Source organism: Rhyacophila brunnea, unplaced genomic scaffold (assembly GCF_057557595.1).
Source record: "Rhyacophila brunnea isolate RB1 unplaced genomic scaffold, BYU_Rbru_1.0 scaffold_23, whole genome shotgun sequence".
NCBI classification, from domain to species: Eukaryota; Metazoa; Arthropoda; class Insecta; order Trichoptera; family Rhyacophilidae; genus Rhyacophila; species Rhyacophila brunnea.
In genome coordinates this window covers 31,102,182-31,122,762 of record NW_028232893.1, presented here as the reverse complement: position 1 = coordinate 31,122,762, position 20,581 = coordinate 31,102,182, and the positions used below count along the sequence as shown (strand labels likewise).

The following is a 20,581-nucleotide window of genomic DNA, read 5'->3' as shown; positions in this document are numbered from 1 at the left end:
TGCAGTGTTATCTTATCGCGGTGAGGGTTTTATTTACAGTTGAAACATATTGTCTATGTTAAGTGGAAAGTAAAGTCGCTTTGTTGGGAAAGTAGGTAAAGTAGGTACCTATCACAAACTATCAACGCGTCTAATAATATTATAATAGATATAAGTGGTAAATGACATTTTTGTGCGTCAAACGTAACATATTGGATTTAAATAGTATACATAATTTGAAAACATCTCATGCATAATATACTATACACACTTTATACACACCAGAAAAAAACCGCGCTAATTGTCATGGCCGATTTTGGCAAAATTCGTGAATTCAAGAATGAAAACTAAACCTAACCTAAACCAACCCAACCTAACAAATAAGCCAGTATTTCGGTTATTTTCAAAATGTGTATGCCGCTGGCTTCCCCATAATTAACGTGACCATTTATTTTTTTTTCCTCAAAACGGGACGTCTACTAATTTTTAGGTAATACTATGTGTATTCAAGAAAACGCATATTTCTTCATAGTTTTTATTTATTAATGAAAAGAACATGAATGAACACGTGACAATAAACAATTTATGTGGTCTGATATTTTTCTGAAGAACAAAGTATATTTGATTTTGATTTCAAATAAAGATTAAATTCTTGCCAGTAGGTAGATACTTATTAAAATTCTCTTCGGTAATTATCATTGCTTTAAGTTAAGAACTGCGACTCGCAACAGTCGCAACTGTGTTTTTTTCTTAAGGGGGAGAAGCATGCCAGCAGAGAACCTAGCGGAAAAATACGAAGCTTGCAATTTGAGATTTTTTTTTGATAATTTACAATTTCAACTGTATTAATTATAATTAATACATATGTATCTGAAAACATTAAAAAGATTTTTTTTTAATTCAAAGATAAACATACAACTGTATAAAAAATTTAATAGAATGTGAATTCGTTGCAGGGTCATATCTTATTATTACATTATATATTATGGTCATATTTAAAATAAAAATTTAGTTTATTAAGTTTTCAATTTTTGACTAATTCATCGTTTTACTATTTTTTTATATTTAATTTAAAAAACATCGATTTTTATAAAAATATAAATGTGTATAACTTGAAATCCTTTTTATTTATATCAAAAATTTTTTTAGGTTACTTTTGATGTCTTGTCAATACTAGTATTGCCATTTATGCGGAAAAATGTAGAGGTACGTTTGTGATATTAACACACAACATAGAAATCTGTTTTGTCTAGCCACTGAAACAAAAAAAAATGAATTTTATGAAAATTGGACTGGTATGTTTTGGTATGACTTACTCACTTTGGCAAAACTGCGAATAGGTGCTCTACCACTGATCACAATACTAGGTATTATTGCTAGTATTGAAACTAGATAACGCCTAGAAAAACTTAGAAACTAAGTAATAATACTAATAACAATATAATAAAGCCATATGCATAAGTGCAAGTGATAACGAGTTCCTTACAGGTAATATGAAGCTAATTATTACAATATGTTGTATATTTAGATATTATTGTGGTTTAATTATCAGTGTTTATTATTTAATAAGGGCCTGATTGACTTCGGAGGAAGGGAGCTGAAATCTGGCAGGAATGTAACCATGAGTCTTATTTCGATGTTTACAGGATCTAACTAGCATTGGAATGTAGGTAACCACTATAATACGAGGGTAGCCGTTTATATTTCGGGAACAACAAACAAAAACGATTTTTTTATCAATGAAAACAGTTTTATTGTTTTCAAAAATATTCTCCACGATGATTTATACACTTTTCCATGCGTTTGAACCAATCTGAAAAACATTTTTGCCACTTTGCAGAAGGTAACTCCAAAACATGGTTTTTGAATGTATCAACCGCCTCTTCTGGTGTAGAAAATCGTTGACCACGCAATTTATCTTTGACCGTCGGGAATAAAAAGAAATCATTTAGTGCCAAGTCGGAGCTGTACGGTGGATGACCCATCAATTTGATGTTTTGAGTACTCAAATAGGCGCTTGTTTGAGCCGATGTGTGAGGGTTCGCATTGTCTTGATGAAGGATGATTTGACGCAGACGGTTGCTTTTCCTTATTTCACCAAAAACTTCTGGCAAACAAATGGTTCTGTACCATTCAAAATTGACTGTTCTACGATTTTCTAAAGGCACAATTGCAGCATGGTCCGTTTTTTCGAAAAAAAACAGGCGACCATTTGCTTCGAAGTGCTTGAGCGCGAGCAACTTTTGTTGGTTTAAGCTCATTTTGGAATACCCATACGGTCGACTGCTGTTTACTTTCGGGCTAATAGGTATAGATCCAAGATTCGTCATCTGTAACAATCTTATAAACGTTTTTTGAAGCACCCCGATCGTATTTTTTTGATCATTTCATTGTATTAATCGACACGCGCCTTTTTTGTACGATTGTCAAATTATGCGGGATCGATCCCGAACATAGCTTCTTCACGTCTAAATGGTCATGCAAGATCATATACACGCTAGTGTTATTAATGCCCAGAGATGCCCCAATCTCACAGGATGTCACATGACGATCTTGCATTGTCAGTTCACGCACAGCATCGATGTTTTCTGGAAAAACAACCGATTTTGGACGACCTTCACGCAGCTCGTCTGTGAGCAAACGACGACCACGATAAAATTCGCTGAACCAGCGATATACCATAGTTTTTGATGGTGCTTCATCACCATATAAAGCTTTAAGTTCAGTAATGCATTGTTCGCACGGTAATCCACGTCGAAAGTTGTGAAAAATAATCGCACGAAAATTTTCAGGAGTTAATTCCATTTTTGGCCGAGATAAATTTTTCAAATGAATTTAAAAAAAAAAAAAAAAGCGTCTGTTTGTTAAAACGTTCTAAGTACTTTTGCCGTTAAAAATGTCAAACTTCAAAATACAGAAGTCAAATTGCATCTAGCAACACCAGTGTTGCCAATTCCCGAAATATAAACGGCAACCTATGTATTAATAATCGACATATTAAAGGTAAAAAAGAATCAGCTAATTAATTTTCAAAATGAATGGTAGCTATATCATACATAATAAAATTTACTGACTTGATACTGGTAATCAATAATAATATTTTATTTTATTTTATTCAAATTACTCATTTTTTTTATTATTTGACCGTTAAGTTTATGTTTATAGTGGTCATAAAAAAGATATTTAAATAATAAGAATGTCGTGTGTTAGAATTTTGCATTTTTGTATAGACTGAAGAATTCATAGGTATTTATTTAAAGTAGGAAACTGAAATTTGCTAAATAAACCACAGAGTAATAATATATAGAGAGTAGGTATTGTTCTGCAAAATGAAACCGTGTTTCTTGCGTATGTACCTATAACGCACAGTAGAACCTCAATTTTATTATTGTTAACTTAACTATGAAACGTTATACCATCATGTTGCTTCTCAGTACCGCTACCAAATTTAAACACAACATAGTAAGTTATACTAAATTTACAAAAAATAATTACCAATAACTTTATATTTAATACAAAAACAATAAATTTCAGCAACACGTGCTCGCAGTTTAAAAAAAATTAATGCTGTCATTCAAATCAATGTTCACCAGCGACGCGCACAAAAAATATTTAATTCAGCCACAGAAATTCTATCTTACTCTAACGCATATTGCTGAGATATGAGCGTGAAGAATGCGTTCTCACTCGCACTTATGGTTCGTTTTTGTTCAGGTTTTGAAATAAACAGTATTTCGAACAAAACTGTTAACATCTTTTCTTAGAACCAATTATGGATTTGACTTATTCTGCCCTATTAAAATACATAGCATTAACTACATAATAGGAGATAAATAGACTTTTTTTACATCGTAATGTCTGCAATGAAATAATGTAGGAAGGTACTTAGTACAAAAAAATATTAATTATTACGATAAAACACAATTATTCGTACCCGCAGTGTGGTACTTAAATCATACAATTTTAAAGTAATCAAGCCTGGTTTCGTTCATTTAGATAATCTAAGTGCTTCCCAAACTTTTTCATACCACCGCCTCCAAAATATAAAGAAAATAATTCCTGGCCCCTATTCGTGCTCTTCTGATAAAATTCGCTGCCCCTCGCAGAAGCTCTGTTATAAACTACGTAAATGACGTTATAAACTGTTGTTATACAAATAGGTTTTTTTTTTAAATCGTGAAAACGTCTCTAATATTTTCAATATGTTAACTAAATGTATTGTAAATTTGACAATCTCCAAAGACCCTCGACTTCATAAGCTGATACTCTAGCACTCATCTATCGCACCTGCTTTAACTTAATCTGATAACGGATTGCTACTATATTGCTACTGTATGAAAATTGTGACTTTGAAATGTAAGCAAAATTAAAGGCAGGTATGTTTACAACTTCATCTCCGGATATTCTCAATTGAGATAGCATTGCATCATTATTACCATAGACAAAGTGATACACGGTCATTTCAATTAAACAATAGACAATATTGCTCGGGCAGTTACCTATTTATACCTTAGTGACCCACAAGAAACAATAACAAATAAAATAGATACAACCGGCCCTTGAAATACGATAATATGTTAGGAAAAACTGTGGAAAGTGTTCTAATCGAAACAATAGTGCCAGATTTTCCGGTGATAATTTAATTAAAATTAATATTGGGTTATTGTTATTCCATAATATTATATAATACGGTTCTGGCACATATCCATCAAATTATCATTAGATTAAATTTTAAATGAATGCGGTTTTAAACTAAACTTAATCAGTATTTATTTGTAGTCAGTATTACAATAATTAATATTGTTGATAATATTAATCAGAGAAACGGTTTGCGGTTTCGTGGTAACTTATTAACAAGTTACTCATCTTCCAAATTTTGAACTGAAATCGTCACTACCCAAAAATACAAAAGACACTATCAAATTTTCGGTATTTCATGCTTTAAGGGGGGACATGCTCAGCGTAGGTCAAAATGGAGCTTTTGTTATATTTTCAAAGCATGATCCTGGACATACCTTAAACGTTGTATATAATCTATTTATATAATTTTGAAGCCTTATTATCCGTTATATTTATTTTAAACATTTGATGACTGCATAAAGTATTTTTGTTATCTACATAAAATAGTATTCTTTTAAACCTTTCGCTCTAATGTTTTAGAATATAGTCATATATAAATGTGCAGTGGTGTTAAGATTTTTTACATTTATTAATTTTTAAACGCATTTATAAAACCATCAGTATAATTTATATCGACATTATTGTAGTGAAATATTTACGATAAAAAAATATATTGATAATCTCTGTGATCCCAAATTTGACGAGAATTGGGCATTTTATTATTCAAAAAATGGGCAAGATTAACACATTTAAAGATAATTCTAAAGATACTAATTATAAGCTATGTATTTGACCATTCAAGTGTGATAAACATCTTACGAATAATGATTGCTTTATAATAATTATTGACCTAAGAATAAGGTAGTGTTTTTTTGAAATACGCCATTTCTTTTGGCATTCCCCAGTGGTTAAGCTACAACATACGGCCGTAGCCATAAATTGACAAACTATAATTGAAGTAGGGAGTAAAATGATGTTAACGCGCGTGTTTGAACATGTACCGTTTAATTTTTTTTTCGGTTAGGTTAGGTTATGCAACACCACTGCACATGTATGTACTGAAATATGACTATATTCTAAAACATCAGAGCGAGAGGTTTAAAAGAATACTATTTTATGTAATAAAAATACTTTATGCAGTCATCAAATGTTTAAAATAAATATAAAGGATAATAAGGCTTCAAAAATATATAAAAATATTATCTACAACGTTTAAGGAATGTCCAGGATCATGCTTTGAATATACAATAAAAGCTCCATTTTGACCAACGCTGAGCACGTCCGCCCTTAAGTGAGAATAAAAATGACCGAAATCCGAAAAATTGTCTGTTATCGGGTCAATTTATGCAGGTCAAATGTTTGGAACTTACTTAAAATGACGCCTGTCAAATGCTTGCATTATGAAGGTCCTTTTTAGGGATAAAGTTCGCATTGCAGTTCGAGTGCGTCGACACAGGTCTCGCATGATTCCAAAATTTTAATATCTATTTTAGAGTCTTATTATCGTGTAATATATAATATGTATTATAAAAAGGTAAAATATAATATTCTTCGTTCAGTAAAATATTGAAAATGAGCAAAATTCAAATTCAAGTACCCACTGCATATATGTATGTCCTATTACATTCTTTTCAGTTATCTACCATTCATTACCTACCTTCAACAGGCACCCTTCGTCACTGATAGGGACATTGGGAACCAAAGCCTTAACTGATTCCATACCCTAGTATGATATAAATAATCTTTATATATAGATTTATTTTTAATACAAATTACAAACTTAGTTTCACTAAACTTAATCTCTTTGCGTAAAAAGATTGACATACGTAAGCAGTGACGTCCCTTGAAAAAATTGCCGTCTTACAACTTGCAGACTTAAAATTCACATTAACTCGTTTTCTATGATTGGACTTGTGGTACCTAATTGCTGTTCGGTAGTAAAAAATAAATGTTTTTAATGTTCTATCTATCAGTGGATTTTTATTACGAGTATATACTAATATTAATAACTCACATTTTGCAACTTTGTAATTTTTGAGATAAATATACCAAGTGATTCGAAAGGTACTAATTAATCTATATAAAGAAAAATAGTTAGCTATCAAAAGTCACTTTAAACATGTGAAAATCGTTGACAAAGTTGACTGTAGGTGTCATAGCTCACATTTTTCAATGGATAATGTGAGTTCTGTCATCAAGGCCTTTCTAACCAATCAGTGAGCTCTTTTTCTCATAGTGTGCTGTGTGTCTAGGAGTATTATATTTATATATATACATAAATAATGTAAATCGACTCAGTCACTCACAGTGACGTCCCTAGAGAAAATGCCGCCCGTGGGCAGCGCCAAAATGCCGCTCCATTATTATACAGTATTTTTTATCATCCGTGCGCGTGTCGTTTCTGGTCACCAAGGACGTCGAAGGGCAACGGAAGTAAACTAGACATCGCGAACCCGACAAAAAATATAGTGCTATTAAACCTTTTATGTTAATTAATACATTTTGTTTTCAACCAGTGATCTGATTAAATTTATTTAATGGAAAGATATTTTCGTTATTGCTAAATTAATGTAGCTATTTCTATTATTACCAAATGATTCTCCTCGATTTGCCGCCCTTCGAGTAACTGCCGCCCCCAAGCGACGCTCAATCTGCCTGCCCCCACGCCTACGGCACTGGAAGGGAGTCAATACTTTTCTTCAATTACATAAAACGTTCTGATGGTTTTTTTGCGATTATCTCAAAAGTCGATTTTTGTAATATGTGAATTATGACTCTAGGGTCTAGGCAGTTCATAGATATATGACAATTAACATGTAACGAATTTGTAAATAACAAAATGTACCTTGCTCAGACAGTAAAAATGTTACACTCATTTGTTTACAAAATCTTGTGAAAAATGAATATCGTTATAATGCAGAGGGGCCTTCCATGACGCTTAAAACGTGTGTAAAAAAAAAGATTTTACATGCTCACTCTGCTATCCCGATATGGAGCCTCACGGGACTGGTGTAACAACAATGCGCCGTGGTACTTAATGAAAGAATTTATATTATGACAACTACGTGTCAGTTCATAATTTATCAAGGAGCGCCTCCTGTTTTTCAAAGTAACCCGCCACTGGGTGTCCGTGTGCTGCGCCTGGCAACAAATGCGGTGGAAATAATTGCGAATCATGAACCTGCGAGCAGTCTGCGGGCGAAATCAATTGCTGCGCGAACGAAGTGAGATTGCTTTGGGACGGTTCATACTTACAAAGGGTAAAAAAATCGATCTCGAACGATCGGCGATTGTGATTTTTTGCCACAGGACGTGCCAGAAAAAATATGGCGACGATTAAATTCAAGATGGAGGATTGACAGGGTCCATGAACCTTGCCGAGCGAACGCCTTTTTGATCGGCATATTAGTATTTCAATTATAAGGAAAATAACGCGTCGAGTGGTAATTTTATTCTTATTCAAAACAAAATGCACCTACATAAGATATCAGAATAATATAACATTCATTGAACATACGCAACATAGGAAAGTCTCAGTAAGCTGTCGTACCGGAAAGACATTGCCGTGTCATATTATTATGTAGCATTGAGATCAAAAAATGACGCGCTGTTCGTGGATCATTGCAGACAGTAATGTACCAATTTATTAGATTCAATAATAACGTTAATTTGATCCTTGATAGACTTGATACTTATGAGCTACCACTTTCTAACCTATTTTTGAATCTTTCAGAATTTTATATAAATATATACCATATGATTGTTTTTCTAATTTACGTATTTTCCTCGTATTCCAGCGGCTAGTGCCTGAAGATAAGGGCGAAACAGGGGTCGCAAAAAACGACTTAAAGGGAATAGTACAAAACTTTAATCAATTAGGATTTATATTTTAAACAGTTTTTTTTTTAATTATTATTAATAACCATGTCCTAACACCCAGGCTTTGAGAAATAACATAAATAAACTGTGTCCTTACCATGATCGAACTCAGAGCTCCCAGATAGAAGGCCAGCAGTTTATTATCATTGTATCGACGATGGCGAGACCAAAAAATGAGCTCTACAATCTCTTCCAAGAAGAGTGTATCTCTAAATTCGTTAAAATTGGTAGGCTCCGATGGGTGGGCCATGTAGCAAGGGTGGACAGTGCTCAACCGCCGAGGGGAATCCTGGATACCAGACCGAATGCTCGAAGGTCGGTTGGCAGGCCCAGACACCAAGTTCTTGGACCCGCAATAGGCCTGCTGGGCCACTTACAATAATGATAATAATAATTGTATCGTAAATTCCCATTAAGCACTACGATAGTTAATTCAGTATGACGTAAAAAATATTCTAGACTTCTGGCTTATGTTAACTCAAACATAACAAGGTGATATTTCGAATCGTCATGATTTTGTTTGTAACCATCCACACATTAGTATGTTGTGTGTGTTTTCAGCAAAGACAATATAATTATAAAGATAGTTATCTACCATAAAAAGATTAACTCTTTGTATAAAGAATCCGTGATATAAATGGCCTTAAATTACAGGATGACTAATTATTTAACGATAATGATTTGTCCCTCGTGACGTCATCGTGTTGGCGCTTCTTAAAGTCTTTTTTTATCATTCACGATCAACACGATCATCAAACACATATTATTAAAACTACCAATACAAACAAAATAATATGGGAAAATCATAACATCTTCGGAACTGCAACACAATGATAAAACTTACAATGCGACTTCTATAACAAGACGTCATCTACGCCACTACGGTCGTTTCTGGAACTAAAACCCTCCACCCACATTCACTTTTCATACCACTACATTCTCAGCGCCCATAACTCAGCGTGTGTTCGATATCGTATGGAGTGTTGTTAACATTAGTATGCCTAAATTTTTGTGGAAGCAGACGAAGAGTATTATTTCGAATGTAGAAGTATTGTGAGGAGGAGAAAACAGATGTTTTTGTAAATTTGAATCCCTCTCAATAGTGCCAGAGATAGAGTATCTGCTACGACAAGTCAACACGCTGAGCAAGTGACGTAATAGTATCGGCGCACAAACACCACGTGACGTAACAATGTCAGCACATTCAAACCTGTGACGTACAATACTTGATATACCTATAAGTTGGTCTATAGTCGCTTCCAATGGGGTTTCATTTGGTAAAGAGTCCACGTTTTATTTGGATTCATTTGCCCCTTAGCGATATTAGCGATATCTATAAAACCTTATTAGGTGCAAACTGTCCCATACCAATCAGTCGACACCTCATCGGCTGCATACCACTTAATACCAATAGGCTGACCAACGAACAGACTTGTTTTACGAAATTTCAAAACAACGTATAAGAAATTCGTATGGGGTATGCACTAGGGGCGGCAGGTTATATGAAAGTATGGTGAAGCAGGCAAGTATGGTGACGCAGGCAAGTATGGTGAAAAAGTATGGTGTGGCAGGCTGGTAATCAATTTGCGGCAAAATTTCCACGTTAACATATTATGTATATGGGTACGCTATAATGACCAAAGTAAATCCTCCGTGATGCCCTGCATTTTTTTTATCGCGTCGCTATTTCTCATAAGTTGTCTGCTATTGTTGGTCTGCTTCATTCAGTTGTATGAGAAAGCCGATTCCTATCCCCTCTTTTTATTTAATACCTCTATGGGTATGCACTAATTCTGATATCCGCTCATTTTATACAAGATTCAAATTTAAAAAAAATAAGGTCGCATCTAATGTCACAGGCATACAATCTGCGTTCATAGAACATTATTTATTGTTTAATGCCTAACGTGTCAGATTTAAAACGTATTATTGATTATTAAAATGCATCGGACCTACCAGCAGGCACGTGTTGGTATAATTGGTTAAGAAGAACAACTTGTGCCCTCAGTAGGTACTTATAAGTATATTTTCTCTGATGACTTATACCTATTTTAATATTTTTATTTACACTCGAATTTGTGGGACGTAAGAATTGCTCATTTAACCATATTGCATGTGGAATGGACAAGGTTAAAAATATTAAACTATGTAAAAATGAATTATTAATAGTGATATATATGTTTGTTATATATATATTATATATATATATATTATTGTGACCCTTGACTTGATAGGTATGTAATGGAGTTTTACCTACTTTATTGTATTGATCGGTTATATAAGAGTTAATAGTATTCGTTATCACTGTTTATTTGCCTTTTGGTGAGTATACACAGTGCCTGAAGATGCCGAAAGGCGATACCCGGGTCGCAAAAACGACTCAAATGGAATAGTACAAAACTTAAATCAATTATAATTTAAATTCAAATTCCATCAACTACCTTCGGTCGATTGTATAATGTTTCACTTTACAGTCTTCACACCATACCAATTATATGTTTCACAATCAAATAGCAAATGTCACACCGCACCACATGTATTCCCACAGGGAGTACTTCCGGGCGGCTAGTAATGGCATTAATTAATTATTAACACTATCGACTGAGGATAATAATTGATGGAGGTTCTAATCTCAAATAAATGCCACGTATCTTTTAAATATCCATAAATTATCGCTTCGGTAAAGTGCTATACGTGCAAGGCCATTTACGGGGGTCTTGTATTCTTCAGATGCTGTGCCCATCAGTAAATCAATGTCAGGCACGATTTTTAAAATAATATGCAATTAATAAATTTCATAATGTAACCCAATTTGACCTGAGATTACGCGTGATAATCAGTCAATAAGGTACCTAATTGACGAACAAAATAACCATGATCCACGCATAGGTACCTAGAGTTGTCGATGGATTAAAAAAAACATGAGCAATACCTACCTATTCATCGGTTCGGAATTATTAAATTTAATTAATACTCTTATTATAATATGTTATTTCCTGACAGCCGTGATCCTAGCCATCCAAAATAGCGGTCAAAATGGTCAAGAAACCAAAAAAATGGCCTTGATTAATGAAGGCATTGATCAGGTTTTTAATTAATGAAATTCTAGTTTGGTATAACTCAGTTCATATTAGATGATGTAAATCAAATTATTCAAATATTTATAGCCAATCGATGAAGGCTTTCTTAGGCATCAAAATGCCGAATAGAAAATTACCTTAACGTTTTAAAATATTTAGGTGTATTAGACAAAAATGCAATTATTATCTCCGAAGACTATGGTAATTCATATAGACTCTGGAGTCTGGACCCTAAGGTAGTGATTCCAACTTTTGTTGGCCTTGAAACCTTTTGTAAGCTTGAGGATGTAAGGAATCCTCACTTAGCTGCCACATATTAAGGCGAATACTCCACCTACTAGACGCACCTAGCGGAAAAATACGAAGCCTGAAATTTGATACATTTTTTTTGTCGTCTGTATTGTTGCTTTGTTTTTTGTGTCTTATATAATACTAGCTGACCCGGCGAACTTCATACCGCCTCAGAATCAATAATCTTGTGTTAACTTATTAGCTGAATTAAATTCATTTTTTTACTAAGTTAAAATGAATATTCAAAATGAATTAAGTTCAATAAATGTGCAAAAATCAAACCAAAATGAAATGGATTACATAGTTTTGGTTGGTTCAGATTTCGAAGTATGATGACTACCGAGCCAACCTTCAGTTGTAAATTGTGCAGTGGCAAGCCAGGAAGATCCAATGAGTTTAAAAATTCGATCCAATGAGTTTCGCAAGACGCCGCCGCACCACGCCCGCCAAATTACCACGGCCGAGCACTTACACAGTCGATAGATTTGAAGGAATGCAGTAGACCAACGATTTGATTTTGAATTGTGAAGTTTAAGTGATCCACATCTTTGTTCTTTGCCGCAAGAATTGCTCGCTTGACACGAAATTGCAAAAATTCAGCGAAAACGAAATCAATCCGTTCGATTCGTCGACAGGAACACGGCCGTTACCGATAGTCAGAAATTGCTTAGAGAAATCTTCGGCAGATGGATCGTTTAGCAATGTAACTCGCATGTTTGTCGTCAGCTGAAGGTTCTTCACATAGCGCCACAGAGTCAATGATTTGAGGCAAGCATTTATTTCATCGGCAGCGGTCGATCTTGGAATGACTGGTAGTGTTTGGCAGAAATCGCCAGATAGTAGAATCATTGCGCCTCCAAAACATCTCTTACAATGCGCGTTTGAGCGCCATCCTAAATTCATCCCAGGTGATGATTTTACTTGCTACCAAAACTTTGGCCATTGCTGAATGTTTCGCAATATTGCATATCGGTTTTTCAGTCGTTTGAAGGTTTAACGGCAATTTCAACGCTGAATGAGCTATGCGCGAATGCCGCTATCCCGGAAGAAGCAACTGCTACAGCAATTTCGGATCTCGCACGAACAGTGGCCAAAATCAATGACATGAGGAATGTCTTCCCAGTTCCACTGGGCGCATCGAGGAAAAATAAGCCACCATTTCCATCATCAATTGCCTTCATTAACGTATCGTGCACTACCTTCTGTTGGGGGTTCAACATTGGTACATTCGTTCGAACTAATTAGTTCAATGCATCTCGATCATTTTCACGTTCACGTTCCAATTCTAGATTGAAAGCGTAATTCACTCCACGATGTGGCATTGGCATTCCTAACTTGACTAACAAACTGCCGCACATGAGGTAACACATGTATTCGATCAAAAGGAAAACCTGGTTATGTATCTCCTTATTCACCTCGAGATCAGGATTCCCTGAAATGACACGAATTCGATGTAAAATATCTTCTGACATGTCATCCTTGTAGTTTTTCTACAGTTCAGGTGGATTCGATGGGAAGCATGTCGAAATAATGATAGCAAATAATGTGCGTATCTGACTTGGAGATGCAGAAACAAACGCTTTAGCGATTGTCATGTCGCAATGAGTATCATTTTCAAGCAAATTGAGCTTTTGACATGCAGCACGAAATGTTGGGCACACTACACCATTGACAGTTCGAAGTGATTCGAATAATGTCGGCCCACGAACATTTACCAGCAACAACCGTAAGTAGAATCATTCGCCATTCTTCGGATGAACTGTGTAAATGCGACCAAGAGCATCAGTAGAATGCACATCCGGATGATCAGGAACCACATCGCCTTGCTTTCAACGTTGAAATTTCTTCGATGAAGCGTTCCAAGTGTAATAACGTGGCATCTTAGAGTAGAACAACGTTCGTGCAAACGGATTGCTTTGGCAAATCGAAAAGAAACTGGTCAATGTTGGCGCTGGAGATATTTCAGCACGTTGAGCAACATTCGATGCGTTGAAATAAACTTTTTGACCATTCTCCAGATGCACCGCCAAATGTACAGCAGTGGGATGACGTTCATGAATGGGGAATGAGAGAATACGCCAAATTGCTTCATTGCAGCTCACATATCGACCAACTTGATAGTGCATGATTTCATCGTTGGTATTGGGAGTTTGAACGTCAAAAACTACAATATCGCTGCCTTTGCTGACATATTTGCAGATGTATTTGATGGACTTCACTGAATTGCAAAACTCCATGTTGCAATGCGCCTTGAATGTTTTGGAAAAAAGTGGCGAATACGGAACAATCAAAGTGTTGTCGACCACGATATCGTTTCACTTCATTTTCGTTGTGATAGTTCTACAGTTATCATTGGGTGATCGACGCCAATACAGTGGATAACCATCATTGGCAGTGATAGTCTCCGCCGTTAAACTTCATGGATAACGCTTGGAACACTTGCCGTCGACCATGCACGGTGATTGGGGGTTGATGGCGCCACACTGTCCATGAATCATGTAAGTAATTACAACATCATGCAGGTCTGGATCGGTTTCGAGATCAGGAATCTCGGCACATATGATGTCATCTTTTTGGTCTGGTCGAATTCTTTCGACTAACCAAATAAGAATGTGTGCATGCGGCAAGCATCGTTTTTGTCATTCAATCGAATACATCCATCATCGAGTTTCCCAAAGACGCGATGCTTAACAATGTAGTTCATCAGCGACAGGATTTTTTGTTTTAAGACACGTGCCGGTCACTTGATGTTTGTCCGGGGAGTAGCAGTTGAACAATTTCTATTCATTTCGGATTTTATGTAAAGGCGATGAATAGATCTGGACGACCGTAATAACGAACATATTTCATTGCATCTTGCGCATATTCATGCATATGACGTGGGCTGCCAATGTACATCGCCGATAGAATAGTCAATCGACCAACATTAGCTGCATCTCCTACGGTGCTGATTGCATCGCGTAAATGAATATACTCCTCCGATCGCAGTTTGGCTTGGTTCAACCGAATGAAAGTGAGGCGCTCCGTCTCGATTTTAAGCAATCGACGAAATCGCAGCAAATAGTTGTCATCATTTTGACGAATCATCAAATGATAAACACTGGAAAATTAATCACATAATTCAAAATTACATAATGAAGCAGTTATCGATGCACACACAATCACAAATTTGATAACCTCACAAAGTGAACATCTTCGAATGCAACTTACCGTTTGAAAATCACGATCGAAATAGCTATTTGCGCACCTAGCTGGTAATCGGCTCGATTATTCACGTAGATCGATTGTCGAATGAAGTTCGAAGGATGGATTTTGAAATTGGTAGATAAATAATGAGCAATACCAGCAATGAGATCATGTAATTTTATCCTTGGCTTTATTTTTGGATGCTGTCGAAGAAGTAAAAAAGATTCAAGCAGGACAACTTCCTCCAAAATTCACCGGAGTATACAACAAAGTCTTTCGGGATTATCTGAGGCTGAACTGAATCAACTGTCAAAGGATAGATAATGCACACAACGCCTTTCATTTGTTTATTTGTTTCTTGTTTATTCTTTCTGTCATGTATCGTTGTATATGGATTTAAATTTTTTGTGATTTTCTTTTATTTTCGAATGCGCGAGATTCATTGTTCAAAATGTCAAAATGTATGAGAAAATTAATTTTATTCATAATTTTCTTTTCCGTGAATTTTTCCGATGTTTTAATAGTTATTCTGCTATTCGGAGCTGAGACAAATCCAACAAATCAAAGATCGTAAAAATCGGTCCAGCCGTTCTCGAGTTATAAATGGTGTAACTAACCCGACTTTCTTTTATATATATAGATATATGATATATATATATATATATATATATCATTAAATTCATTTATTTCTGTAAAATCTCCGTGCATTTCTCTCACATGGCACTTTTTATTAAATTACGTCTTTCAGTAAACTCAGCTAAAGCTCACTTGACAGCGTTGCGATCTCAGTCTTGGGTATATGCTCATGAGACATTCCCATCCGTAAACAACTGCTGATGATTCGCATACAAACGTAGAACCTCATGATACGCTCGATTAAGACTGAGTGTGATGCGGGGCGGGTTGGTTTGGAGGGTCCATGTATGTGTTGTTGATAATTTATCAATGTCAATCATAGTTTTAGTGTTTTTCTTATATTTATTTAAAAAATCATCAATTTTTATAAAAAAAAATCTGTAAAACTTGAAATCCTGTTTATTTATATCGAATCTAATTTCAGGTACTTAACTGATTAGTTGTCAATGTCCAGTTAAGCGGATGAAACCGACCAGATTTTTATTGAATTATGTGGATATTCGGTCTAAAGATAAATGTCTCAAAGACAAAAGTGATGAGGAACTGTTTTTCGGACCCTGCGATTATCTGTATTTCTGGCACCCAACTCGAGCAAGTCAGCAGCTACATCTATCTCGGACAGCAGGTGTCCATAGACGGAAGCATGCACGATGAAATTTCTCGAAGAACAAAGCTGGGATGGAGTGCTTTCGGACGTCTGAATATTATCTTCAAGAGTGACCTACCATTATGTCTTAAGCGTAGGGTGTTCAACCAATGTGTGCTACCCGTGCTCACGTATGGCTGCGAGACGTGGACCCTCAACACGAGAGATGTCCAAAGGCTAAGAGTCACACAGCGAAGCATGGAGAGGTGCATGTTGGGCATCACGCGAAAAGACCGTAAGAGGAACGAATGGGTTAGGAAGCAGACAAGAGTACGCGATGTAAAGACGTTGCCAAACAGCTGAAATGGAGATGGGCGGGACACATTGCTCGCCGAAAGGACGGCCGCTGGACAAATGCCGTCATCCAGTGGTACCGAAGGGGTACGAAACGGCCACAGGGTCGCCCTTAAAGCCGCTGGATTGACGAACTGGTAAAGTTCGGCGGAAATACGTGGCAGCGAACGACACAGGACCGAGAGAATTGGAGAAAGCTTGGGGAGGCCTTCATCCAGCAGTGGATTGACCCCGGCTGATGATGATGTGGATATAAAGTTTAATTTTAATTTACATACTGGATTTCATATAAAAAATACAGTTTTTAGCATACTAGAGTTTATAATAATACCAGAAGAAACTTATTCTAATAAATTTACAAACCAACTAAGAAGATTGACAGCTAAGTTAAAGACCGGCATAACTCGAGTTAGTTAATTACTATACTTAATGTTCACTTTAGTTTTTTGCATTCTGTGGCACTGGATTGTGTTTCGCTACAATATGCCAAGATGAATAAATTGACATTATCTTTTCTGCAGTTAACGTTGGCATTTATTAATTTTATTATATCTATCTATGTTCACATTATAATATTATTCAAAAGCCAAGCAGTTTATATTTTATTGCACAGGAATCCAATATTCTAACATAAGATGATTAAAATCTCTAGTAAATTATAACCAACCATCCAATGGTTACGAAGAGACGACGATGAAAATAAATGGGTGTTCAGTAAATTACTACACACAATCATAAAATATTAAACTATCTTTCCTCCGTTCTTTGACAATCATTTAAATGTGCACATTTGAATTAAACTGTTAATTAGGCTTCACCGTGCCTGACCCAGAATGAGGAAGATAAATTAGCAGCTTTTTAGTGAAACATATGAACAACGTCATTTTTTGATCTAAATATGTTTTTCGATAAAACAGCTAACGGTGCACTGTGATACGGCTAAATGTAAGAAATGGACAACCTAGTTCTGCGGTGGCGAACCCATGATACGCGTGCTACGTCTTGCACGCATTGGTAGTAACAAGGTAAAATCTGTAACGTATTTCTGCTAAGTTTTTTCTGCCACGTTCAATTTTCGCCTACTTCTCGTACACTCTTTTCCACATTCTATTGTTTTTTGGGGGCGGTCCGGTAGTGTCCATAAAGCGTTCTAAAAAAAACAGTATTATTAATAATCTTCTCTCGATCTGAAACCTTCACTAATAGATTCGTCATGGTCGGTTTCGGCGTAGAAATGAAACATACTTAATATTGTGTGTGGTCCAAGGCCGAATATATTCAGGCCATTGCGCGACGCTGTAAATTTCCCTTGTAGTGCTAGCTGTTGCTAATTCTTGGAATGCGATATGGTAAAATGTTTGTAGAAAATGATGATTCTTTTAAAATGGTAATACATTAATTAATTTCAACGAAATATTCGATCGAAAATCGTTATTTACTGCTTCTATAACGAGCAGTACCGCGGTAGCTCGCAATTCAATGCCCAACTCTGACTATTTAGTCGGCCTTGCTGATGCCGATGTACATTTCGGGATAATTTAACATAAACATTACATTAGTTCACGTCGTCGTATTGCGCATGTATGGCGGAGGCTCGGATGATAAAGTACCCTAATGTGCGTTGGGGTCACTGAATGTGGCCAAGGGGCGGAACCCCGCTAGTGTGGTATAATAATAATATAATACTTATATTATGAACTTACGGAATGAAGTAGAATGTTATAAAGTATTTAAATATAATAATTATTACATATGTACTTCCTACAATTATAATGTTATATACCTAAAATATAAACCGGCTTGTAATAAGATGTCAAAACTATGTAACAAAAATATCGTTAAAAAATAATAACGTCAAATTATTTATAATTGCATTATCAAAACTGGACCGTACGTACGTTTCTAAGCGCCCGATGCTTTAGAAAGTAAATACATTGCTTCGATAATATGCACGGATCACGTTCGCTAAGCCAAATCCGAGCCGAGTGAAAGGCGAAAAATGTCAGATTACCAATCTACTACTAAAGGCTGAAAAAATAACATAAAAGAAAAAGGAGAAGAGTGCAGAGAAAGAGGATGCGCCGAATTCTATTATCTATGACCCGAGACAGGGGCGCCATCTCTCGCGCCAATATTCAAATGTCAAAATGCGAATTTTGAAAATGGAACAATGGAGTCGTGACCACATTTTTTTTCCTCTACCGGAAAACTATAAAGAAATCGCATTATTTAAAGATGGTGTGATAAAGCAACAGAATTGAATTATATAAACGGCTTGTAAAATATGCTAAATTATTAATGGACATAGATATTATGCATATTTTGTGGATACGGCGACATGATGAGTTATGACGTCATGAGTGACAACTGTAAAATTAATAAGTTAAATAATAGATAATAAAAATTGCATCAGACAAAAATAGAGGTTTCCTTGAGTAATTTAAATGAAATACTAATGCGCCGATTGCATAAACATAACAAAGTCAAAGAATTGTGTTTCTGAGGCTTTTTGAAAATATGTATTTTTAATGAAGAAAGCTGCATTTTTCTGTGGGATGGAATTGGCCCTCCATACGATCTGATTTAGTTGGGCGTTCGGGCCAATCTGGTTGGTATCGGATTACAAAATACTATGTGATGTATGTTGATTACGTTTTACACGTCATCCAATCGTCAAACGTTACAGTCGGGTCCAACTAAAATTATTAAAAATCTATGACTAACAAAGTTCACTATTTATGTCGGATGCGAACGGCCTACCTACACCCTTCGCCACTGGAACATGGTAGAATAATGTAATGTAATAAATAGTTTTAGACAACAGCTTTGGGTTTTAATAACAGTAGGATGCATCGTCACATACGTTTTTTTCGGGAAGCAACAGTCGAATGAAATCGGATCGTTTGGAGATGACCCCGGTTTATTATGACTGACCACATACTAAATTATACTATTATGTTGTGTCAACCAAATCGGACCGTCTGGTGAGCGTTTAAATATCTTAAAGTTATGCTAAAAAAACTGGTCTACCAACACCGTGTTCACTAATTTTAATACAAAATCTGGAGTCACAATAATGTTCACTGTGTACTGCATTGAAAGTTAACGATGTCGTTATGACGTCACAAAATCGCAGATCAATATACAATCGCCATTGTATTGAGAACATGTAATCAGAGAAAGGAAGAAGAGGCAACATGTCTATTTAATATTCACCGCGAAATGTTGTTCTTTATTCAAAAATTAAAACAAAAGAACAACAAAACTCTAATTATTTTTCGGTTGACCGACGTCACAGTATTGTTAATAAGGTACCTACACATTATTATATTTTTGTTTTCTTTGTGTAGTGTGTTTTTTTTAATTAAGGCTGTCTCTATTACTATTGCATTCTATCATCGGCCGAAAGCCTTGGCCATTGTTTTAATATCTCAAATTCGGAAGATGCGTTGATGCCTTTAGCGATACAAGATTTTAATTTGGTATGTAAAGTGTGTATCTACGATGCCAAAATCGAACTCCACTTTTATCGAAAATTATTGCTTTGCTAATCTCAAGCTAGTCTAATGAATGAAGCATATCTTCGCGTCTATAGCAAAACCTATTATTTATCGTTTCACATCAAATTCGTATTTTTCACGAGAGAGAATAGAATCATCATTTCATATTACATGGTCATATTGTATTTGAAACTGTTTGCTTTCGAATGACCAATCCCACGGAGCAGGTTGTTAAGATAGAAATGTGAAAGCCATTCGCCATGGACCAAGGTTTTAAAGTTGTGTTATATTCATTAATTTTTGACGGTCAGGCCATAAACGCAAGAAAGATAAATCGCGTCGAGTATCCTTAAATATTACCGATATAAAATGTGCGTACCGTTAATGTGACAAACTTTATTGGATATTATGTGTGATACAGACGTAACTATTGAAAATGACATTCTACGTATTTAAGTTTGTCAGGGAAC

At 35.5% G+C, this 20,581-nt stretch overlaps 1 protein-coding gene across 1 annotated transcript in view; it reads right to left on the bottom strand.

Moving 5' to 3' along the window:
• LOC147069866 (uncharacterized) overlaps positions 1-20,581 on the bottom strand; it is a 226,061-nt gene that overhangs the window by 10,825 nt on the left and 194,655 nt on the right. The gene's annotated exons all lie outside the window — the stretch shown is intronic.